Source organism: Nematolebias whitei, chromosome 9 (genome assembly GCF_014905685.2).
Source record: "Nematolebias whitei isolate Nwh7 chromosome 9, NemWhi1, whole genome shotgun sequence".
Lineage (NCBI taxonomy): Eukaryota > Metazoa > Chordata > Actinopteri > Cyprinodontiformes > Rivulidae > Nematolebias > Nematolebias whitei.
Genome location: NC_056506.1, coordinates 19,609,582 through 19,629,250, shown reverse-complemented (window position 1 = coordinate 19,629,250; position 19,669 = coordinate 19,609,582). Strand labels below are relative to the sequence as shown.

Below are 19,669 nucleotides of genomic sequence, written 5' to 3'. Positions count from 1 at the left end.
ATTATAACATTGTTTAATCTTCAATGATTATATAATAAATTAATCTTCAATGATTATAGCATTGATTGATCTTGAGTGATTATATCATCAATTAATCTTCTGTGATTAATGTGTCGATTAATCTTCAATAATTATAGTATCAATTAATTTTCTATTATTATAGCATTGATTAATCTTCAATGACTATAGCATTGATTAATCTTCAATGACTATAGCATTGATTAATCTTCAATGGTTATAGCATTGATTAATCTTCAATGGTTATAGCATTGATTAATCTTCAATGGTTATAGCATTGATTAATCTTTAGTGATTAATGTGTCATTTAATCTTCTATAATTATAGCATCTATTAATTTTATATTATTATAGAATAAATTAATCTTCAATGATTATAGAATAAATTAATCTTCAATGACTATAGCATTGATTATTCTTAAAATATTATATTATCAATTAATCTTCTGTGATTAATGCATCGATTAATCTTTAATAATTATAGTATTAATTAATTCCTATGATTATAGCATTGATTACATTAGTTTTGACTTGACTGAAAATTGTTGGATTGTATACCTGGATTATTGAGCATGGACTTTGTTTGTTTTGAACCAGTTTGACATGACTGTCAATGAGGAAGAGGGCCGGCACAGGAGGAGGGGGCGTGCCAAAGACACAATTTTAGCACCAACATAACTGGTTTGTTCCACTTTGAAGTAAGCTGTTTGGGGGAAAAATCGGTTTTGTTGTGTGTTTCCTTGACTGATGAAGCCTTCTGGATGGAAGGTGAAACGTTTCAGCACAAAAAAAGAAACTGTCCAGATGACCTGACTGAAAAATGTTGGATTGTATACCTGGATTATTGGGCATGGACCTTGTTTGTTAGCATTGATTACACTTCAGTGACTATAGCATTGATTAATCTTCAATGGTTATAGCATCAATTAATCTTTAGTGAATAATGTGTTGATTAATCTTCTATAATTATAGCATTGATTAATCTTCAGTGACTATATCATTTATTAATCTTCTGTGATTATAGCATCAAATAATATTCTATGATTATAGCATTGAATAATCTTCAATGATTATATCATCAATTAAACTTCAGTGACTATAGAAATGATTAAACTTCTATAATTATAGCATCAAATTATTTTCTATTATTATAGCATCAATTCAACTTCAGTGACTATAGCATTGCTTAATCTTCAATGATTATTGCATCGATTAATCTTCTTTATTTATAGCATCAAATAATCTTCAGTTACTATAGCATTGATTAATCGTCTGTGAATATGGCATCAATTAATCTTCTATGATTACAGCATCAATAATCTTCAATAATTATAGCATTGATTAATCTTCTGTGATTATAGCATCAAATAATCTATGATTATAGCATTGAATAATCTTCAGTGATTATAGCATTGATTAAACTTCAATGACTATATAATCGAATAATCTTCAATGATTATAGGTTTGATAAATCTTCTATAATTAATTAAAATAATTATAGCATTGATTAATTTTCTATGATTGTCGCATCAATTAAACTTAAGTGACTATACCATTGATTAATCTTCAATGCTTAAAGCATCTATTAATCTTCAGCGATTAATGTATCGATTAATGTTTTATATTTATAGCATTGATTAATCTTCTGTGACTGTAGCATTGATTAATCTTCTGTGATTATAGCATTGATTAATCATGTAGGATTATAGAATCAAATAATCTTCTATGATTATAGCATCGATTAATCTTCATTGAATATCACATTGAATAATCTTCAGTGAGTATATAATCTATTAATCTTCTTTGATTGTAGCATTGATTAATCTTCAGTGATTAATGTGTCGATTAATCTTCAATGATTATAACATCAATTCATCTTCAGCGTTCATAGCTTCGATTCATCTTCAATGGTTATTGTATTAATTCATCTTCAGTGATTATTGTATCAATTCATCTTCAGTGATTATAGCATTGATTAATCTTCATTGATCATAACATTGATTGAGCTTCAATGATTATATCATCAATTAATCTTCAATGTTTATAGCATAGATCAATTTTCTATGATTACAGCATCGATTAATCTTCAGCCACTCCAATCATTTGCGACAACTGTACTTTTACATAGTGTAAAACTAGAAAGCTTAGTTTTGTCAAATATATGAGTGGCTTGTTTAGATATTTTAAATAGTGGTGGCCATCTTGGATTTTGATGTGGCAACCCATTTTCTATGCACTGTAAATGGACTGCACGTATATATCACCTTTCTGTCTTATGAAGATACTCAAAGTGCTTTAAACTACAAGCTGTGCCCTCTTTACTCATTCATACAGCACTCTACTAGATCTGTACCAAGACTAATCTGTGCTTTATCACATTCATACACCAATGGAACACACATCGGAGGCAATGAGGTTTTCAGTGTCTTGCCCAGGGACACGTCAGCATTCATTCAACCTTTATTTAGACAGGTAAATCTCATTGAGCCTCCAGGACTCATTTACAAGAGAGACCTTATTTCAACAAAGAATGATGACAACAATGGACAACAGCGACAACAATAAACAGTCACAAAAAGTCATACAGATTTTATTTATTTATTTTTTTTAACAAATAGGATGGCTAAAAAAAGAAAAGCAACATAAAAACAGCTCGATTCTAAGGCAAATGTAGAAAACTAAAAACAGGAACATGTCTGCATTGGTCCCTGCCTGGAGTCCAACAGATTCTTAAAGCCACTTAGAGAGGTCAAGGTTGAGAGCTTCAGATATTTTTGTAAGATATTCCAGGAAACAGGAGCGGAGTAGGAGAAGGCCCTTTTGCCAAGTTCAGTCCGCATTGAGGGAACACTGCTGGTAATAATGTCCTGAGAGCGCACGCTGTAGCTGCACTCACGCAGAGACATGAAGGAGGAGATGTATGAAGGCAGCAGACCAAGAAGTGATTTAAAAATGAAAATGTACCAGTGAGAGAGTCTGCGTGAAGTTAATGATGTCCAGTTAACCAGTGAATACAGGGTGCAGTGGTGGGTACGATAATTACAGCCAGTTATGAATCTTAGAGCACCATGATAATAATAATAATAATAATGTCATCACAATGTCAGCACTGTATGTTTCCATACAATGGCGAAATTAGTCTCTGCATTTAACCCATCCACCACCAGGTGGTGCAGTGGGCAGCTATTGAAAGCGCCCGGGGGGCATTTTGGGGATGAGGTGTGCTACCCAGAGACGCCACGTGATGTGCAGTGACTGGGGATCGAACCCGGGACTTTTGGGTCCCAAGCCGGCTGCCCTGCCTCTACACCATCTGATAGACAGCATCCAACATCTGCAGGGTTCTTGTAGGAGCGTTCATGTAAATAATGTCACCGTAGTCAATGGAGGGAAGGAAAGTCACAGATACAAGGCGTTTCCTAGCATTCAGAGTTAGACAGGATCTGTTTCTGAAAAAAGAAACCCAGTTTAATTTTCAGTTTCTTTACCAAGTTTTCCACATGGAGTTTAAAAGAGAGATGTGAGTCGACCAAGATACCAAAATATTTATAGGAATCGACAAACTCAATGAGGACATCATTTGAGGATAAAATCTGAGAAAGAACTGCTGGGACCAACTTCCTATTTGAAAAAAAAGCATCCCTTTGGTTTTGTCGGCATTTAGAACAAGTTTGAGGTGGAACAAATCTGTCTGGATGATGTCAAATGCAGATTTCAAAAGCTGGAAAGCTTTATCAACAGTTTTAGCTCGACAATAAACAACTGTGTCGTCAGCATAGAAATGTATGGATGCATTAGGGATGTTTTTACCTACATTATGTATGTAGATTGTAAAGAGGGTGGGTCCTAAGACTGAGCCTTGTGGTACACCATTGTTGACTGTTAAATAAATGGAGGAAGTACCATTATGTTGAACACATTGAGAGATAGTTAGTGAACCAACCAATGGTGTGTTCTGAGAAACCGATTTCTGAGAGTTTATGATACAAGATGTCATGATCCACAGTGTCAAAAACTTTGGACAGGTCTAAGAAAAGTGCAGCACAATAATCCTTAGCATCCAGTGCTTCAACAACGTCATTAATAACCTTCAGTGAAGCAGTCGTGCTGTGTTGTTTCCTGAATTCATATTGATGAGGAGGTAAGATGTTAAATGAGTCCAGGTAATTTTTGATTTGAGAGTTTATCAGTTTTTCTAGAACCTTGGCTAAAATGCAGAGTTTAGATATTGGTCGATAGTTGTTCAGTGAGGTGGGGTCACCTCCCTTCAGCAAAGGAAGAACAAAGGCTGTTTTCCAAGTGTCTGGGATGGAGTTTTGTCTTATGGAGAGATTGAAGATGTGGGTCACAGGGACTGTGATGATATGAGCAGCCAGCCTTAAGAAATAAGGTGGAAGTTCATCTGGACCTGCAGATTTTTTAGGGTCAAGATCTTTTAACAGTTTATTGACCTCACTGACTGAGAATGGAGAAAAAGAGAAGGTGTGATTAACTGAGGATTGACTTGTAGGAGGGATTTGATTTGTAGAAGTTTGGTTATTAAGTGAATTGGCTGATCTTCCATTAGTAACTGTGTCAAATAAAGAACCAGAAGCAACAAAATGTTTGTTGAAACAGTTCAGGATCTCGTGCTTATTTGACACAGGAACAGAGTTAATGAGAAGTTGTGATGGGAGGTCAGATGATTGGGTGGTGCCTGAGAGAGATTTGAGATTTGACTTTGAGAGATTTTGAGAGCATGTGACTGCTGGTGGAATTGGACCCCCAACTCTTGCATTGGAGGACGACTGCTCTAACCACTCAGCCACAGCCGCCCAATTGAGACTTTAGTTACACGTAGATGCAGACACACACCAAAAAGGACATTGGTACCTCATGTATCTTTCACGTTATTGTGCTCACATCATGCTCCGATGGAAGGACGGAGTGTATGTCCAATTCCCTTTCTTTACTCTGAAACATGGCACAAAGTTAGGTATTTCCAAACAATATATTGTAGTCCTGTGTTTTAAATCTTCCCTAATCACTGATAAGATTTAAAATGGAAATTTTAAAGTCATCAAATTTAACCAAGGCATCACATTAGGTTGATGTCAGTGGAAGTCATGGCTGTGAGTATCATGATCTGACCAAAACGTGTTTGAACCCAAGCGCAGGAAGACGATGAGACTCCGATAAAAATAAGTAAAAGGTTTGTTATTGAATAAACAAAACAAAAATGCTGAGGGGGCAGCTAACTTACTTTAAAAGAGGATACAAAGTGGAGACAGATCACAAAGCCTTGGGAAGAACAATCCAGAGACAAAGACATGACACCAAGGGGCTGAATATATACAGACGCTGACGAGGTGAAATGACACAGCGGTGATTAGGATCTGACACAGGTGCAACAGTACAGGGAGGAGAGAGGCCGAGGGGTGACAGGCAAATGTGAGGAAAACACAACGTGTAGGACCAGAACCCAGAAACCCTACACTGAGGGGTATTTTTCTTTTTCTTTTATCATCTTTAAATAATCCAACAAAGTTAAGTTAGGTCCTCTGGATGGTTTCTTTTTTGTTGAAATGTTTCGTCTTTCATCCGGAGGACTTCATTAGTCTGAGGAGCCACAACAAAATCAGTCTTGTAAACAGCACCTTCACATAGTTGGTCAAACAGTTTTTGATGTAGTGTCTGGAGTGCGCCCTCTGCCCTGCTGACTCGTTTGAGGCCGTCATGGCCAAGGTGCTTCAAAACATCTAGATGCATGCTCAATAATCCAGGTAAAAAATTCATCAAAGAAACCGTCCAGAGGACCTGACTTAACTTTGTTGGATTTTTCTACCTGGATTATTGAGCATGCATCAGGATATCCTTAAAGAATGTTTTTCACCCTCCAGGCATCGTGATCTGAATGAAATCAAATAGAGAAATGAAGTGTTTCGTTCTGGCTATGTTCTCACGAGAACAGACGTTGTTTTTTGGACTTGGGTGGAATCTTTTTTCATGCTCCAACTCTTACGCCGCAGGCAGTTCTCTTTGGCTGTTAACGCCAGCTGCAGGCAGCCAGAAGTGTTCAGCTGGTCATGCCTCAGCATCTGGGAGTGCACTGAAACAGCCATTCATGTAGCAGAGGATTAATGGAAACACTCAGGCGTACCTCCATTCTCCTCCTCCTCCACGAGGCATCAGGACGGAGCTCAGCGACAGCTAATGGCCTTCCTCTCTGAACACAGCTAGTTCAGCAGCACCGTGCAGAGCTTCATACCTCGTACCCTGGAGCTGGACTGAATAAGATCCTCTCTGTTTTTTATTAACCCATGAGTGCTGGAATGGAAAACATTTCTTTGGTTTATTTTAACCTCAGTGGCTTTTAAGGAGGAACAGTTCAGCTCAGACAGTGTTAAATTGTATTTTTTAGTCTTATCTGTCCCTTCCTCTCTCTGTCTCCTTATGATGCTTAACTCAAACTGTGCCTGCCTCAATCATCCCCTGGCCTTGGCCCTTTAAGCCTTCTGGGGTATAAATGCCTGTGTGATGGACTCTCCTTTAAATAAATGCAAATTGTATTCAGGCTATTTTCAAAAGCATAGCGTGCGTTTTAGCCAGCTAGACGGTTTTTTTTAATGACTTTAACTCGAAGCCTTCTCCCACCAGCAGACCTGCTCCTCTGCCTCAGATAAGATGTGCAAGAATCACATCCTCTTAGTTTCCTTTTATTATTTTCATATTCCCACTCAACCCCTCTTCCCCTCCTCTACAAGTGCTGCTACAACGCTGGCTCTGGTCCACACTTGTCTTTAAAAGTGGCTCCTCACCCTCTTCAGTCTCCTCCCAGCGCCCTGGCTTGTCATAATCTGTGCTTCTTTTCAGTTATCTTAGTTTATTTCTCCCCGTGGTTTATATTTGATTTTTCTGTCCTTTGTGTTTTGGTTCAGCTCTCTGAGTTTCTGTGTCACTCCTCACTCCCACCCTGTCAGCTTCACCAGTTCTTCAGTCGGTTATCTATGGGCAGAAACGTGTGCCGTCAAAAACGGAATTTGCCTCGCTCAGACTGAATCTGTATTTGTGTCATTTGAAACTAAATCCACTGGATTGAAAATGAATTGCACTAAACTGAAACTGTATTTAACGGTTAACTGTATTTTGTTGTATTGAAAATTCAGGTTGACTACTGTCATTTTTAGCTCTATAATTCAAGTTCAAATCCAAAATTCAGATTTTTGTGTCACACATCCAGGTCCTTGAGAAGCCACGGAGTAATTGAACGCAGACTGACAGATTTACATTTCACGTTTCATGCCAGTGAAACTTCCTTTATGGAAATGTAGACGCGGGGTTCAGTCTCAAGGAGGGGGTGATGCAACAGAGAGGATGCACGCCGCCGTATAACACCAAAGAAGAACTTCCTTTGCAGCATATTTTGACCTGGAGCAGCGGTGCACATGAGTTCATGCCAAGTTCATGTGTGCACCACTGCTCCAGGTCAAAATACACTGTAAAGGATCTTCTTCTTCTTTGGTGTTTTACAGTGGATTACATCCACTCTGTTGCATCACCCCCTCCTTGAGACTGAACCCCACGCCTACATTTCCATAAAGGAAGTTTCACTGACGTGAAACTTGAAATGTAAATCTGTCAATCTGCGTTTGATTACTCCGTTGCTTCTCAAGGACCTGGATGTGTGACACAAAAATCAGAATTTTGGAATTGAACTTGAATTATAGAGCTGAAAATGAAAGTAGTCGACCTGAATTTTCAATACGACGAAATACAGTTAACCATTAAATACAGTTAACCATTAAATACAGTTAACCATTAAATACAGTTAACCATTAAATACAGTTAACCATTAAATACAGTTTCAAACCATTAAATTCAGTTTCAATTTAGTGAAATTAATTTTCAAACCAATGGATTTAGTTCCAAATTACACAAATACAGATTCAGTCTGAGCGTTTCAAATTCAGTTTCTGCACATAGTTATCACTCGCACCTGTTCCTAATTTGCAATCATTCCCGGTGCTGTCACTCCCACTCAGCTCTATTTAAACCAGTTCTGATCACCACCCCAACAGCGACTCAGTATTTTAGGAGAAGTGACAAACTTCTTGTCCCTCCTTCTTGTTTCTCCTTCCTGATTTTTTGCTGCTCCGTCAGCTTTTGTTTTCATTTATTTAAACTAAACGGTGTTTTTACTTGGAGCTCTCTGTGTCTGCTGCATCTGGGTCCTACCTCGCCAAACTTCATATGGCTTTCCCTCTCACACTGCATCCTTCATTTCACATTTATCTGCCTTTTTTACAATCACTTCCTCTTTCCCAGAACCCACCCACCCCTGCCTCCGTCTTCCTTCACCCATCAGTTTGTGTTAAACTCCACCCTCTCCAATGAACACTCACCACCTGTCGCTCTGCTTCGTTTCCAACCAGTCTCCCTGCCAGCGTGGCCCCAACTCGTCCAATCACCTGCAGGAACCGGCGTCCCCAGCCAGTTTTAATGCCTCCCCGGTGAACCTCACACCATCATGGGGGAATCTGTGCAGTTGAGACAGCAGTGAGAATGGATTGCCTTTCTTTTCTCCACGTGAAAATGTGCCCATGCACAGGAGGGCTTTCTGTCTTCTCTCCCTGGCACAGTTCTAGGCGTCTCTGTGGGAGCAGCGACATTACTGAGATATTATGAATGGAAGTGACACGTCCATGCTGTTTCCTCACAGCTCGCTCTAATGGCTTCACCTGCAGGAACAAAAGCAGCAGACAGCTCATTTATGCTCTATTTTGATCCAGTGTGTGATTTTTTTTTTATTTATCAGAGGACAGATTCTGGATGTGTGTCTTTTTCTTTTTCACTCTCATCTTTTTCCCACTTCCCTCACTGAATCTCACACCCTTACCCCCACCTCCTCCTCTGCCAGTCCATCTCAGGTGGAAATGATGTATGATTTATACTGCCAGCTCTCCCCCGTGTGAAAAGAAAGCTGATAATGACTAGGGCGAGCCTACTTTGCCGTCGTTACGCCTCGTCCTTGTCGCTGCTCTCTTGAACGCATCACGAGTGTGTTGGCAGGAACATTTCGCTCCCTCAGTGTGTAGGTGCACCATGACGGGGAGCTCTTGGATTATCGTTCCAGCCCTCCACGTCAATAACAAAAACTGCTTCTGACATGTAAATAACTTTGTTGATTTGCTGTCTTGTTAGCAATCTGCCTATTTCTGTTCAAACTGCCTCCATCTCAGCCTTCTGCTGTCTTGTCGGCCCCAGATGGCAGGCCTGGTAGTCACGCCACATAAACTGGCGTTTAGTATCCACTTATTGGTGCTTTTTGTTTCTATTTGTGGGCTAAAAGCTCCTAGGACGGTGTGGGCATGAACAAACTCCGTCAATAGTAAAGATAGATTTCTCTAAAAGATCAGATCTAACCAAGTCAGCTCCTCTGGACGGATTGTTCTTGTTAAATGTTTCATCTTTTATCCAAAAGACTTCTTCAGTCTGAGGAGCTGCAACAAACTCAGTCTTATAAATAGCACCTTCTCATAGTGGATCCACCAGTTTGTTGGAGACACGTTGGAGTTCACATGATCAAGAAGGACCATCAGCCTAGCAATGGATCGATAGCACCTTGCTGGCCCCTTGCTATTCACAGGGGTCTGAGTGATACTAGCAATAACAGCATTGTAAGAGGGGGACAGCTGGACATGGAGGCCTCCACTCCTTCTTAATGATGTGTGATTTATTTTGGGCAGCACAGTGGCTCAGTTGGAAGAGATGCTGTCTCTCAGCGAGCAGGTCACCGCGGTTCAAATCCCAGCCGGGGACGTTTCTGGGTGGAGTCTGAATGTTCTCTCTGTGCATGTGTGGGTTTTCTCCGGGTACTCCTGCTTCCTCCCACAGACCAAAAACATGCATGTTAGACTGATTGGTGCGAGAATCTGGACCTTCCTGGAACCGCTCCGACTCTCCACTTCCGGCATCTGGTTCTTTTATTCCCAGATGGAGAAGAAACTCGCTCTAACTCAGATAAATCCAGAGATATAATTTCCATTCATCAGGCAGGAGAAAGTTACAGGTTCAGCTCTGAGGCATCCATCCAACTCGTCTTAACTCAGCAGCGGAAGCGGAAGCCCTGTTTCACAGAACGCCCCAGCTTATATTGGCCCTTGGCTCCACCTTTACTTCCGGGAGCACAGCCTATCAGAGTGTATCAGTGGGGTGACTATGTGTGACCTCGTTGACCTTATCTGTTTCTGATGATGAAAAAATGAGTGTCAAGTGCAACTCTATGTACATGGTGGAAGCCAGCAAATAAAAAGTTACTCCTTATCGGGTGTTGACCCTGGAAAGCTCACTCAGAGCAGCTGGGCCCGTCTCATCTGTACAGAACCGGGCCAGAAACTAGTGCAACTTTGTGCAGACAAGACCGGGGTTCTCAGCCTGATTATAAAATAACTCTAACATTGGTAACTCTATATTGTCCCTAAGTGTGGGTGAGAGAGTGAATGGTTGTTTGTCTCTATGTATCCCTGTGATGGACTGGAGATCTGTCCAGGGTGTCCCCTCCTCTCGCACAATGACTGCTGGATATGGGCACCAGTGACCCCTGCGACTTGAAAAAGGAAGACGCTGGTAAAAAGATAATGGATGATGGATGTACAGTTTCTTTTCACAAAGATGGCCTCCTTTACTCCTCTCTCAAACCATCGTTCCTCTCTGTCCAGGATGTGAACATCTTCATCCCTGAAAGAGTGACCTCTTGTCTGGAGATGAGTGTAGACCGCAGAGTCCTGGCCTGATGATGAACATCGTACAATGCTGTTATTGTTAGTATCACTCAGCCTCCTGTGAATAGCAAGTGGCCATCAGGGCACTAACAACCATCTGTTAGTCTGATGGTCCTCCTTTATCATGAGAACAGCTAGTTCTGGATGTCAGCAGCAAACTGCTTGGTCCACTTAAGGAGTTTACTGCTTGGTGGGGAAACAGTTTATTGGAACTCCTCAAACTGATGAAGCCCTCCGGATAGAGAGTGAAACGTCTCTATAAAAAAATAAACTGTCCAGATGACCTGACTGAGAAATATTGGATTTGATACCTGGATGATTGAGCATGAACTTTGTTTGCTTGACAGTGGTTCCCAAACTTTGTTCAGATGTGTACCCCTTCAGACATCTGACCTCTAGCCAAGTACCCTCCTTTTAAATTTTATTCGGAAACACTGCACATATCAAATAAAATCTTAAACGACGGTTATTTTTTTCCCACCAAATGATATTTATTAATAAATGTCAGCATTAATAAAGAACACGTTTATAGGCTGAATTATCCAAACATTTAGCCTGCGTAGAATGTATATATTGTAAAACATTCATGGTGTGATAACTAACAGTTACTGAACACACTGTGTATTTAATTAAACTCACCACAGTTTTAAAGAGAAGGGTGTGCCTGGAAAGATGCACACACCTCTGTTATGTTTGGCTTAATTTGAGACAGTCTGAGTCTTAAATCGTTCTCATCACAAAGTTTTGCTCTGTGTTTTGTTTTCATATTTGTCAGAGTGGAGAATCCACTTTCACACAAGTACATTGTAGCAAAGGGCATCAAGGTCTTTACAGCACGTTTGACCAGCGCACGCTGTTCCCATCCAGAAATTCGGCAATGGCTTCGGATGTTTTCACAGCCCCGACAAGAAGTTGAGTTGCTGCTTTGGTTTACAGGTGTTCCTTCAGCGAGTCACACCCTTCTACTTTGTCTGTGCAATGATTTTGCTGAACACTAGATGGCAGCATTTACATGTGTATTTGGTTATGTGCGAAGGTGCCTCAGGTTGTAGTCTGGCTCTTTTCACATTTTTAAAATTTATTTAATTATTCAAATTTTCTCTCGCAACCCCTACTTCCCTCTTGCAAACCCCCAGGGGTACGAGTACCCCACTTTGGGAAGTACTACACTATGAGAAGGTGCTATTTATAAGACTGAGTTTGTTGCAGCTCCTCAGACTGAAGAAGTCTTTGGATAAAAAATGAAACGTTTCAACAAGAAGAATCTGTCCAGAGGACCTGACTTAACTTTTGCCCCATTTGCACTGCCCCTGATAAGCCCCAACTCTGCACAGCCCGCCACAGAAAGAACATTTTTGCACCAGTACTTAAGCTAGTATATTTAGCTGATTTGAGGCTGATTCAGGAGCTCTTTTCGTCCCTGCTTCTCTAGTGGGACTCAGTCTTATATAAATAGCTATGAGCTGAATACACCACCTCAGACTGAAGAAGTCTTTCGGATGAAAGAAGAAACGTTTCTACATGTTTTGTTTTGTTTGTTTTTTGAACATCCAGAGAACCAGACTTAACTTTTTTAGATTTAAATATAGATGTTTTTGTAGAATCTGGTTCATCAGATTTAATTCAGTTCAGTTTATTCATATATCGCCTGGTCACAACAGAAGTTGTCTCAGGGCACTGAACAGAAATATTCATATATAATAATAATTTAATGGCAGCACGGTGGCGCAACTGGTAGAGCTGCTGCCTCTCAGCGAGCAGGTCCCTGGTTCAAACCCCGGTCCAGGGGCCTTTCTGGGTGGAGTTTGCATGTTCTCTCCGTGCATGCGTGGGTTTTCTCCAGGTACTCCAGTTTCCTCCCACAGACCAAAAACATGCATGTTAGGCTGATTGGTAACTCTAAATTGTCCCTAGGTGTGAGTGAGAGAGTGAATGGTTGTTTGTCTCGTTTGTCTCTATGTGTCCCTGTGATGGACTTTCGACCCATCCAGGGTGTACCCCGCCCCTCACACAGTGATTGCTGGACATGGGCACCAGCGACCCCCGTAAACCAAAAAGGAAGAAGAAAAAAAAAAAAAAAAAAAAAAAAAAAAAATGGAAGAAGCGGGTAAAGATAATGGATGGATGGATGAATAATAATTTAATATTATTTATCTGAGGAGCAGACTGCTTTGAGTGACTCATTGCAGAACTCTCATTAGCAGGACTTGGATCCTGGACACGCCTCCAGAATCGGTCCTAAAGTGCAGGTGCAAATCCAGGCTGATCAGGAGCAGTGCACATGGGGCATTTGTTAGATTTCTCTACGTGGATTATTGAGCATGCATCAGGACGTCTGTTTCAGATGTTCGTAGAATCTGATATTAACTTATTTTCTCTAACAACAAGCCAGGGTCACATGATGTTTCCTGATGGCAGCTGGTGCAATAAAGACACACACACACACACCGAACGTTACACACACACACCAAACGTTACACACTCCTGCAGTTTGATAAATAGCCTGAAGTAGTTTTACAAATACCAACATGTAACTATAATTAGTTGACTCTACAAGTGAAGCATTTCCTCTAAAAATAAACAAACCTCCATATAATCATGTCCTGCTTCTCATTCTACACGAGTCTAATTTTACATTTGTTGAAATAAACACTTTGTTTAGCCCCTTCAACTCGTTTTTTTTATCCACTTTGAAGCAGAAAGCTCAGCAGCTGTACACACAGAACACGCTTTTAATAAACCACCTATTAAATGTTTATAACGTGAACATCTGTCTGCTGCCAGATGTGGTGATCTTTTATTAAACCCGAACTGAGTTCTTTTATTTCATCTTCATCAGGCTGCGGGCGACCAAACATTTACTGTAAAACCGACTTTATTGGGAATTATAAGAGGGAACAATGTGTGAAAACAAATTAAGAATAATTTCTGTGAATTTGTGGAGGATATTTTTCGTAACAAGTTTTGGGACTTGAAAGTGTTGGTTATCAAAACGTACTTTTCCGACTCGTTTAAAAGGCTTGCTGTTAATAATTGGATTTTAAAATGGAAAAAGATTACTTTATAATAAATGTTATAATAACTGATGATGATTATAGAAGTTTTGTGTCAGACTGGTTGGAGGTGGAGCTGAGACACACTGCACCGTACGTCACTTGATCCTTTCCTCCTTTAAGGAGTCTGTAAGTTGTAAGGAGAGTGTTAAAAACAGCTGTTACATCCTGAAAATGACAGATGTGAGTGGGACGCAGTCCTTGAACGCATCTAGAGGAGCAGCTTGAAAACATTGCAGGACAGGGAGGAGAGCAGGAAGGTCTCGTTCACTGGGAGGAGAGAGAAACCAGGAGACATCAGTGGCTTGGAGAGCAGAGAGCAGCATGTGCTTCAAGTTCATGGTCCCTTAGAGCTTCAAGGTCAAACGGGATGTTGGCTTTCTGTTCGGATTAGTGCCGGGAAACCTGTGGACACATCCATCCATCCATCCATCCATTCATCCATCCATCCATTCATCCATCTAGGGGTGCACCGATTGCAGTTTTCTGGCCAATCACCGATTTCTACAGTCTGATCTACCGATACTGATTTTGTTTTATAAGCGACACTGTCAGATGTTGTAAGGTCACAATGCACCTTCAGTTTTCCAATATTATTTTATTGAAAAACATAACCTTGAACAATATCCTGGAAACAATACAACCCTGTTTTAACTGTTCATGAGGTAGTGCTCTGAAATGGAAAGGAAGTTCAGACACTTGTTGTTAAAACAAACAAACAAAACAGTAAAATCAGTTTCTCATGTAAGTATTGGCCGATATCCCAAAATTAAGGAAACCCCTACATACATCCATCCATCCATCCATAGACACATCATTTCATAATCCATCCATCCATCATCTATCCTCCAACCATCCATCCTTCCATTACCCCTCCATCCATCCGTCATCTATTCATCATCCATCCATCTATCCATCATTCATCCATCCATCCATCATCTATCCATCATTCATCCATCCATCCATCATCTATCCTCCGACCATCCATCCTTCCATTACCCCTCCATCCATCCGTCATCTATTCATCATCCATCCATCCATCATCCATCCATCATTTATTCATCATCCATCCATCTATCCATCCTCCAATCATCCATCCTTCCATTACCCATCCATCCATCATCATCTATCCATCATCCATCCATCCATCCTCCAACCACTGATCCATCCATTATCCATCTATCCATCCTCTATCCATCCATCCACCCATCCATCCATCATCTATCCATCATCCATTCATCTATCCATCCTCTATCCATCATCCATCCATCCATCCATCATCTATCCATCATCCATCCATCCATCCATCCATCCATCCTCCAACCACTGATCCATCCATTATCCATCTATCCATCCTCTATCCATCCATCCATCCATTCATCTATCCATCCATCCATCCATCATCTTTACCCAATTTTCCCTTTTTGGGTCATGGAAATCACTGGTGTCCATATCCAGCAGTCACTGTGTGAGAGTTGGGGGACACCCTGGACAGGTCTCCAGTCCATCACATGGACGCATAGAAACAAATGAGACAAACAACCATTCACTCTTGCTCTCACACCTAGGGACAATTTAGAGTTTCCAATCATTCTAACATGCATGTTTTTGGTCTGTGGGAAGAAATTGGAGTACTTGAAGAAAACCCACGCGTGCACGGAGAGAACATGCAAACTCCACCCAGAAAGGCCCTCGGCCAGGATTTGAACCAGGGCGATCTGCTCGTTGAGAGGCAGAAGTTCTACCAACTGAACCACCGTGCCGGCCCCTCTGGAGACAATGAGGAGGTTCTAATCAGCAGATTAATAAACTGAAACAGTTTTGTTTTTCCATTTTATTTTTTACAAAAGACTGAAACATTAGGCCAGTAAACCAGAGTTTTATTGAAACACGTCCTATGACCGCGTTGCATCGTGTGTCATGATGGTTGGATTATGATTAATTGAGTTTGCCACATTAGTTATCTTCTTATATTTAATGGGTTTTTGTCAGTTGTCGTCTGTTTTCTGGTGATTCACGTATCTCCATATATTCTCAGTTATTTAGAGTTTATGTTGTTATTCTCCTCAGCTCCTCACCTGTGTTACCATCTACTCATCACCCCTCCCTGTGTGTAGTCCAGTTTCTCTCCTTGATGTCAGATCTTACAGTTTAGAGTCAAACAGTCTCAAACATGACTGTCTTCAGGCCCAGGCCTCCCTTGCAGTAAATATCTGTGTTCTCTGTGGGCTTTGCCTGTTTAAATAAAGTTAATAAATAAAAGTTTATTTTATGTCTTTGTCTGGGCCATTGCTATAGTTGTACAATAGTTTGATGGCAGGTGCGGTACTCTTGTTGCCTGTTGTTGTTTAATGTTTGTTTTATGTTTTTCCTTGTTTCCTGGATTTTAGTGTTTTTGTCAGAAAACTAGTTGACACTGCTCCCATTTCCTGCCTCTTTGTGTCCACTCTGCTCGTCCTATTTGAACCCCATGAAATTATGGGTTTCTTTATGTTTTATTTTTGTATAGAAATATTTGAGAGATGAGTTCATATTTTAATTACGCACATAGTCTCACTTTCTTTAGCCTGTATGCAGCAGGCCATTTACACAGCAGCTTTCCTGTTGTTTGGGCATGGTGAACATGTAGCTTGTGTTTGTACGGTACTTTCCTCATCACACCTGGGTTCAAAACGCACTCTGAGCTGGAGGCTCCAAGAACAACCTCAAGGAAGACGTGATTATGCTCAGCTGTGGTCCTGTTTCAGTGCTGGTGCTCAGTTTGTTCAGTTATCTCTGCTGAGAGTTAACTGGAAGGCGAGCTATTATTACATGAAGGTGATCTTAGCTGGGAGGTGTTTTATTCTGAAAGTCAACCCGGAGAAAACGTTCAACGGTTTGATTTATCGTCATCATAATTTAGTTTTCTAAATCCTTGAATAGCCGCAGCTTTGGAGACTTTAAAGCAGGGGTGAGCAGGAGTTTATTCCAAAGGGACAAAACAAGATGTTTAAAGTAATCTAAGGGGCGCTTGAATAATTGAAAACAAAACATCGTCTAAAACAGATAATCTGGAAGACTTTGTGTCAGGCTTTTCCTTCTTGCACCATAGGTAATATGCTTAATAATAATATGTAGAACTCTTGATTCATTTAGTTTAATTTCTGTAAAATGTGTCTTGCGACAATATATTAGCTTAAAAATGTTGTATGTTTGCTTTTTGGAGTCTTTAATGTTCAGTCTAGTTCTGGAAATACAACTTAAAAAATAAAAATGTTTTAGCCTATCTTAATTTAAAGGTTATCCATTTATTCTATAAAATATTTAATTCAGCCTTCCTTAAGTTTCATTGATAAACGGCAGGTTTTCATTAACTTTTTAAAAATGTGGTCTTCTTTTTTTAATTAAGATGTTTGGGGGCCGGATGGAGATTGTCCAAGGGCCACTTTTGGCCCTCGGGCCATATGTTGCCTGCATCTGCTTTAAAGACACTTCAGCCTCTCTGTAGCCACGGTAATAAGACACTGATTTAAATGTTTATCATTAGCTTGTAGTAAAGTGACAATCACTTTTTTTTTTTTTACATTTTATTGATGTTTTGTCGTTGATCTTAGGTTAAATTAACGGATCAAGTAAGCTTTCATCTTTGTTCGGTGCCATAAAGGGAGCACCTCCTTGATCTGTTGATGCTAATTTGTAGCAATTTTCAGTTTCAGCAGAAGAAAGAGGTTTTTTTCTTCTTCTTTTCCCTGAAGACGACAAACTAATTAAGTGGGAGTAACAAGAGAAAAGTGAGATTAATCAAAGACAGTCAGTGGTAAGCTTTGGCATTTTCAAGCTTTAAATTTCCATCACAGTGATGTTTTGCTCAAACATTTTTTTTTTTTTCAGTTTGCACTTTATATTAAAAAATAAAAGTGTGGTTTATTTCTAACATCACAAACTGAAGCTATAGCTGAGTCCTGCAGCTATAGACTCCATCCCTGCGTGTTCTGCTAAATGTTAGTCAGCAGAAACAGATTGACATTTAACGTTTGCTCACATTAACAAAGACCCTGATGTCTTTTTTATCAGTTCTTCACTATTAGGACAAGAAAAACAAAAGGCTGACTGGAGTTTAATGAAAGCATCAAATGTCAGATCATGTTTCATGCATCTGTTGCATCAGAAGTTCTACTCAAGTTTATTTACCTCAAATTATTCCTGGGTTTTCTGCCATTTTAAAAGAAAAGTGATGCAGATTTATTTTGATAAACTTCTTTATAATTTTATTTTATTTTTTTCACAGAAGCCTTGACATTTTTACATAATCCTGCTGGGAAATCAAACATCTGGAATAGATGGATAACTACACTAATAAAACATGAGTACATATTAAAAGAGTTTGTTGTGTTTTATGATGTTTGAGGGTGAAGAGAATAATTTGTGACTCCAATGTTCATATAATGGTAGATATGTTAAAAAACTTGACTTTGATTTGAGCACCTGCAGAAATAATGTGCTCAGGTATTTAAACATTTCACCTGCATAAAAGTTTTACACATTTTTTAATCATGTAGTCACAGAAACAAGTTTAAATGGTATAAAATTACATTTACACAAATAAAATGAGAGTTGCAGACTCGTAATTCATCACCTTCATATGTTCTAACAAACCAAGACTCTATTTTTTATTGCATTTTTATTTAACCTTTTTTTATACAGGTTAGTCTCACTGAGTCAGAAGAACTCTTGTACTAGAGAGGCCTGTTTTAAACAGACAACATGTAGAATACAGACAACAATATACAACAATAAAAAAACAATAAAATAAAAAGAATATTATAAAAACACTGTCACCATTAGCAGCATGGTCCTCTTAGAAGATTGGTTCTGTGAGCAGAGTGGTTGTGTTAACAGTGTGGTCCTGTTAGTAGCATGGTTTTGTTTGCAGCATGGTCCTGTTAGTAGTGTGGTCTTGTTTGCAGCGTGGTTCTGTTAGCAAAGTGGTTGTGTTAGCGGTGTGGTTCTGCTAGCAGCATGCTTTTGTTTGCAGCATGGTCCTGTTAGTAGTGTGGTCTTGTTTGCAGCGTGGTTCTCTTAGCAAAGTGGTTGTGTTAGCGGTGTGGTTCGGTTAGCAGCGTGGTCTTGTTTGCATTATGGCACAGCCAGTAGTGTGGCTCTGTCAGCAGCGTGGTCCTGATAGTAGCATGGTCTTGTTTGCAGCATGCTCTTGTTTGCAGCGTGGTCATGTTAGTAATGTGGTCTTGTTTGCAGCGTGGTTCTGTTAGCAAAGTGGTTGTGTTAGCAGTGTGGTCCTGTTAGCAGCGTGTCTTGTTTGCATTATGGCACAGCCAGTAGTGTGGCTCTGTCAGCAGCGTGGTTCATTTAGCAGCGTGGTCCTGTTTGCAGTGTGGTTCTGTTTGCAGCGCGGTCCTGTGAGCAGTGCAGTCCTGTTAGCAGCGCGGTCCTGTTAGCAGCGTGGGTCTGTCAGCAGCGTGGGCTTGTTTGCATCATGGCACAGCCAGCAGTGTGGCTCTGTCAGCACTATAGTTCTGCTAGCTGTGTGGTGCTGTTAGCAGTGTGGTCCTGTTAGCAGCATGGTCCTGTTATTAGTATAGGCCTGGTCTTGTTTGCATTGTTGTCCTGTTAGCATGGTCCTTTTAGTGGTGTGCTCTTTTTTGTAGCATGGTCCTGTTTGCAGCATGGTCTGTTTGCAGCATGGTTTGTTTGCAGTGTGCTCTTGTTTGCAGCATGGTCCTGTTAGCAGTGTGGTCCTGTTAGCTGCGTGGTCTTGTTTGCAGTGTGGTCTTGTTTGCAGTGTGGTCCTGTTTGCAGTGTGGTCTTGTTTGCAGTGTGGTCCTGTTAGCAGTGTGGTCTT

The 19,669-nt window shown here is 40.2% G+C and overlaps 1 non-coding gene across 1 annotated transcript; it reads right to left on the bottom strand.

The window, feature by feature from the left end:
- Window positions 1-15,516: 15,516 nt before the first annotated feature.
- On the bottom strand, window positions 15,517-15,593 carry trnae-cuc. The gene is given in 2 exon segments: window positions 15,517-15,553; window positions 15,557-15,593. It is a non-coding gene; the product is annotated as a tRNA-Glu (tRNA).
- Between the last annotated feature and the right edge of the window lie 4,076 nt (window positions 15,594-19,669).